Raw genomic sequence first — 6435 nt, forward strand, 5'->3', positions numbered from 1 at the left:
GACGCATTCTGTCCAAGCCAGACATCATGCGCCGAGCGATGCACAGTGAATTGGCTCTCTGCAGGTGACCACAGCTCGTTTCAGCATGGGGTAAATTAAAACTCACATTTCTGCTCAGGAAATGAGAGATTTCATACACTTCCTGAATTTGTCTTATTTAATTATAACCTATGTCAAAGCCTAATCTGGGAAGCTTAGGCAGGGCATCCAATTAATCAAGAAATAGGTATGTTTGTGGACTGTGGAGGAGCGTGCAGGGAAGCGTGTGTGTCTGTACATATGTGTGTGTGACAGAGGGAGAATTATGAATATGGGAGCATATTTGCGCTTTTTATATCATTTGTGCACTTGCTTTCACGTGCATGTGGGTGGCTGCGTGTGTCTGTGGGTAAAATTTGATCTGCCTCAACCCGGGGGGTTTCGCTAACAGGACTCAGGGGTACGTGCCGGCGCCATGTGAGAAAGCTCAAAGCAGGACACACAGGCTATGAGGCGTCACGCCTTAACAAATAAGGATCCCACTGTGATTTTAGCCAGTGTCGCTTTAGCTTGGCTTATGGTTTATGCTAATCGCAAATCTGCGAAGGATCATAGAAATCCAAACAGTCTGACATTTTTGATTATCATTCCACGCTGGACAACAAAGGCAGCAAAGGACGAAGAAGACACAAAACTTTCAGGAGCAAGAACATCTTGCAGATATCAAATTCATTCATTTGGTGGGATTTGGGTTAGAAATGCACGAAATAACATTTTAAAAACAAGACGGTTTCATTCGAGCATTAAGCTGCTACTCCTAATTCACAGTTGCAGTGATCACGAGCGTCTCTCACTTAGTGCGTGCCTGAAGGTTCAGATCACATAAGCAGCTACAAGTCATCTCTGTCACGAACTTGTAACATTGCATCAATTGTCACAATAAAGCCTGATAAATCGACGCCTCGGTAAGCCTGAGTGGCATGTATGTAATGTAAAGTAGCATGTCGTAACTCACTCCCACAGTGTGAGTTGTCAGATGTGTGAGATGTGTTTGTTCCACGTGTTATGATGCTGGAGAACTGAAGAGGTGGCTAATAAAAGGCGGATATGGTGTTGGCGTGTGAGCACATCAATCTGTGAGTATTTATGTTCCTGGTGTTAAGTGATCTCTGCATTTAGGGCCTAAGTTTTAAACCAGATTCCACCTTTCTCTGGTTTTCACATATTATCAAAACATCAGCATATGGTGGAGCAATGAGGCTGAATGACGGGTCAGACACAGTTTCTGTCTCGGTGACTTTGGCTGATTGTCAATAAAATTAAATTGATCACAGATGGGTGTCAACTTTGATCTCATATTCTTCCAGGAGCCGGCGGAAGCCATTTTGAATCCTCTCTAAAGCTGTGGCGCAGGCTTCTTCTTCACATGTGGAATTCACATCGCCTGGGCCAAGTTATTGTGATAACCCGCCGAGTGGGCTGTTTTCAACGTCAGTATTAATCGTCAATCACCTGCTATTCTCTTTCTTTATCCGAGGGATACATATTTATGAAGTCTGGTGCTTTTGTGTGTGAACATTTGCAACTGATTATGTGCTTGCTTCGCACTCACAAACTTGGAGTCCAGATGTGCGACTATATAAGCAGAAAGTCAGTCGTTATTCAACTCCCAGAGTCCTCGCTCCTTGAGGAATAAGGTGTTTGTTTGCATTGAAACTCTAATCAATTGCAGTAACAGGCCTCATTCTGATCATAAAGAGGTTTTTCTTTAATGAGTCCATCAATTCATGCCCTGTTCGTGCCTATTCCCCATCCAGACAGAATGATTCAAACTGCCAAACAGAAAGCCTGCCTCCTTTGACAGTTGGACCAATAAAAGGTTGAATGTTTTGATCAGACAGCCTCAAACAATCCTTTACTTAGAGGAAAAAAAAAAGGACTTACCTTATTGCTATTAATCATGCGAGGGCGTCAGGGTTCAGCCGGTGTCACGGTCAGCTTCAAAAAGCCTTACTTATTAAGTTCTACTCATTCTGCTTGGACTTATGTGTAAAAATCTTTGAAGATTTGATCAGGTACAGGTGCCAGTTCTTGCCGTTCAAAGGGACACTTCAACTCTTTCGCCTGGCATTAAAGTAGACGCGAAGGCCAACGTAGGCCAACTTTTGCATTTCTATTAGAATCGCAGCCTGGTAAGGAATAAGCTTGTTAGAGATAATTACAGATGTTCTGTCCTGGAGCCATTTCTCCTTTTCAGCTAAGTTTCTGCTAAAACTTTTATTCTGTAACAACAAAAAAAGAAAGAAAAAAACCCAAACGTGGTTCGCAAGACGCTCATGATGATAGGGGGGCTTTAGTTAATGATAAAGGTGTATCAGGAAACTAAAAACTTTAAATATTAAGACTCTTGTACTCATGCTGTTATCAGTGTGTTAAATGAATAGTTTTTACATACACAGAATGTATAAAAGCCCAATCCCATTTCATATTTTTACCCCTAGGCTATCACTTGCTCTCCTGTTCTACTTTGCCCCTCAGAACAGCATCAGCATGCTAGCATTTTCATAACAAAGACATTGAGTGTTGGCGGACATTGTGAATACGCCGTCTTCTGTTGTGGTGATTTCTCTTGCGTGGGCTCACAGTTCATTCAAAATTTAAGTTTCATGCTATCAATTGTTCAAACATGTCATCAAATAAAAAGAAGAATGCTTGATTAGGCTACAGGGCAACTAGTGGTGCTGTGTAGGCTAACGCTAGCAGCCCATGTTCCTACCTTGCCAGTCTGCGCTTTTATTAGAGCAGTAGCAAGTATAGTGACTTCACTCCTGGAAACTTAAATTTTGGGCAGTATATGCCATGAAACAGGGGGAAAGCAACATGGAAATACGTCAAAATGCAAGTCTGCTGTGCACAGATCAACAATTTAACATCGGCTAGCTAGCGAGTTAGCTACCGAGACACTGGTGGAAATCTAATTCTAGCAATTCCTTTTGTTAATTAAAAAAATGACCCTCATACAAAGATAATACAATTGTTTTTGTAATCTTTATTAATGAAGAAAATATATCTGTGGGCTTCTTTTGTTACTTTTATGCTGCGGTCACAACACGAGTTACAACTCAACTGTATTGCTCAAGTGCTTGTTAGTGTAGTTACACACAACCCTGTGTGTGTCTGCTACTTTCCACGAAGCATGTCGACTTGCTAGCATAGCATCGCTAACTGAGCTAAATAACACAAAAAACCCCCAGCTACAAACCAAATCATAAGACTGGCTGACGCTTCACTGCATCATTCAAGTGCTGAAAAAGTTGAGAACCGCTTACTTTGATTTGTGACACATCATGCCTGCCCGTAGTGGCAAGTGTCTGGCTTGATTTTGTAGCTTCATGTCACTGGCTTCTATTGAATATGACTTGTGGCCTGTTGCTGTGTCTCTCGTAGTGTGAACACAGCATAACAGCCATCTTGTCGATGATTTCTCATTACACCTGGTTTGAAGTGTGCCTCTAAAAATCCTGTTTGGAGGGCCTAACACTTTGCCCTACCCCTCTATCCCAACAAGAGTTGGCTAAATGGCAAGGACAATGGGGTGTACTGGGACTGGGCTAAAATGTATTCAAGACAAGCAGCAAAGACTTAAGATGCTTGGATTACTGCAGTGTGGGAGTTTGCAGTGGGAGTGTTTTTGGGATGTGTGTGTGTGTGTTTGTGTGTGTGCGCCAGGGAAAGCCACAAACAGAGATGCGTGTTTGTTTGGGGCCTGTTTCCCTCCTTTCCCGGCGAAAAGGAGGATTAGGCTTGTCGGTGGCGTGTGCACCGACTGAGCCGGCGCCTCTCTTCGCCACTACACACTTCAGCAATCAGGCAGGCTGCCAAACAAACAGATGAAGTCAACAGAGAGACGTTTCCTTGTGTCTTCTGAGATGTGACTGCAACAGATGCAACGCTGACACCGACGCTTGACACAGTGTGACAGCCTACTGTGTCTACACAGCCGGCTCCACTTTGACTTATTTCGAAGGAGGGAGGAAGGGGGGGGGTAGAGGGGGATGACACTATGCACATGATCACACACAAGATAATGTTTGTCAGCAGCAACAGCGATGTCACTGTGTAAGAGAGACAAAGACAGACAACAGGGGTTGATTTCACGGTGCAGTCACGTTGCGTGTGCAGTCCTCAAAAGATTTCCATATGCGGAAGGAAACCTCACAGTCAGTTTTTCGAGGTGCAGGCTTTGATTTGCTCTGTGCATGATTCAATCTCCGAGGTGAACTATGGCCATTACACACCGCAAGGTCAAAATCCCATTACTTAAATGCAATTTTATCCATGATTTTTTTTCTTACAGGCCCCATCTCTCAAATATATCTCCACATTGCCACCCAGATAGGCAAGCTGAAAGCACTGCATGCTGGTTAACAGAGTTCTTGGCTTTGAGCAGCTCTAGGGGATGGAGTGAGGGAGTGTCTGTATCCAGGTAATTACAGTCTGAGGGGGCACAGAGGTCCTCTGTGATTACACATCAGCCCTGTAATGGATTCAACACTTATAGACGGAGAGAGAGAGCTGCATTCCTTACCTTCCCATTGCAAAAGCTGGGGACGGGTGGGTGAGAGCAGGCAAGGTGGGGCGGGGTAGGTAGGTATATCTGCAAGATGGATTACGTGGGGTTTGCTGAGTTCAACATTGACACAGATTCATCGTAAATCATTATGCTGGGGACCCGGAGTGATTTCTGCATTAGGAGCAGAAAATGGAGTTCAGCCAGTCAATGAGGGAGGGCATATTTCACATCAATCACCTCCACACTCTCATGTTACCAAGGCTTAAATCTCACTTATACTGTTACCAATAGGGTTCAATGGCTATGATGGCAATCAGCAAGACACTGCACTAACAATATCCTACTGACTACACAGAGGACACAGCATAGGGCTCCGTCGCCATTTATTTAAAGTGAATTATATATGAATTGAAACTGCTAAAAGTAAAAAGATGATGTTGGTACTAAAGAGGTTGTTTAGATTGTAACTCTGGCCTACATTTATAGTTGTTTTAACTTTTAACTCCTGTTGGCTAACTTTCCCGCCGACTTCCTGCAGTAGTTCTGTTCTTATTATTCACAAAGACAGGATTGGCCAGGGGCCAGGATCCACCCAACAGCACTTCAGATGCTGGAAATTTCACTGAAGTACAGTAGATATTCTCAGACAAAGAAATCAACAGTATGTTGTCCTACAGAGTGACCTCACTTGTGTTTGGGGTCAGTTTGGCCCCAGAGAGATTTCACCACCTCTCATCTATCTTAAAGGGAAAGTTCACCCCGAAATCAAAATAAAATGTTTTCCCTGTCATCCATAGTGCTGTTTATCAGTCTAGATTGTTTTGGCATAACTTGTTGAGTGTTTGAGATATCGGCCATAAAGATGTCTGCCTTCTCTTGAATATAATGGAACAAGATGCCACTCAGTTTGTGGTGCTCAAAGCGCAAAAAAAAAAAACAAAAAACAAAAAACAAAAACAGTGACAATGTATCTTTCAAGAAATCATGACCCAGTTACTCAAGATAATCCACAGATCTCTTGTTGTGAGCAGTTTCATGTAGGAACTATTTTCTTTCTACAGAACTACACCCACCAACCACATCACCATGCAGAGGCAACTGTAGCATGCATCTACTCATTGATGAGAGGCTCATGCTTGTGACAGTGCAACATGTAAATGTTACTGGTGCCCTCCTCGGCTGAGCTGTAATGTTAGCTAGCTTAAGGTGGTAGATGAGCTGGCATGCACACATCCTTCTGCATGTTGATTCGGTGAAAAGTAGTTCCTACATGAAACTGCTTACAGCAAGGTCTGTGGATTATCTTGAGAGACTAGGTCATGATTTCTGGAAAGAGACATTGCTGTTGAGTTTTTCACGTGTATTTTTTTGACTCTTTGAGCACCACAAGCTGAATGCCATCTCCATTTATACTGGAGAGACGGGAAACATCTTAACAGCCAGTATATCCAACACCTGGCAATTTACACCAAAACAATCTCAACTGATGAATAACACTACACAGTGGCGTTTTGGTAGTTGAAGCGGATGTACTACCAGGTGGATGGGGAAGTGACCAAGAAGGAAGTTGATGTTCTCTCCTATAGTGCAATGGCCTTTGGGCTGATAGGTGGGTGTTCATTTGTCATCCCTGTGTTTTATTTTGGAAACCATTGTCTCATCTTGTTTCAGATCCCATGTCCTGTTGTGAGTCCTTGCCCTGCCCTAATGTGTTTAACCTATGTCTCAATGTGTTTCACCTTTGTCTCATTGTCTCCCTTGTCTTAGTTTTTTAAGTCCCTGTCTTCCCCTTGTTTGTTGCCAGATCATCTCTACCCTCGAGCAAGAGCTCTAGCTTTTTCCTGTGTGTGTCTTTCAGACCGTTTTTGTGACCATTCTTTTTG

This window comes from Epinephelus lanceolatus, chromosome 23 (genome assembly GCF_041903045.1).
Source record: "Epinephelus lanceolatus isolate andai-2023 chromosome 23, ASM4190304v1, whole genome shotgun sequence".
NCBI classification, from domain to species: Eukaryota; Metazoa; Chordata; class Actinopteri; order Perciformes; family Serranidae; genus Epinephelus; species Epinephelus lanceolatus.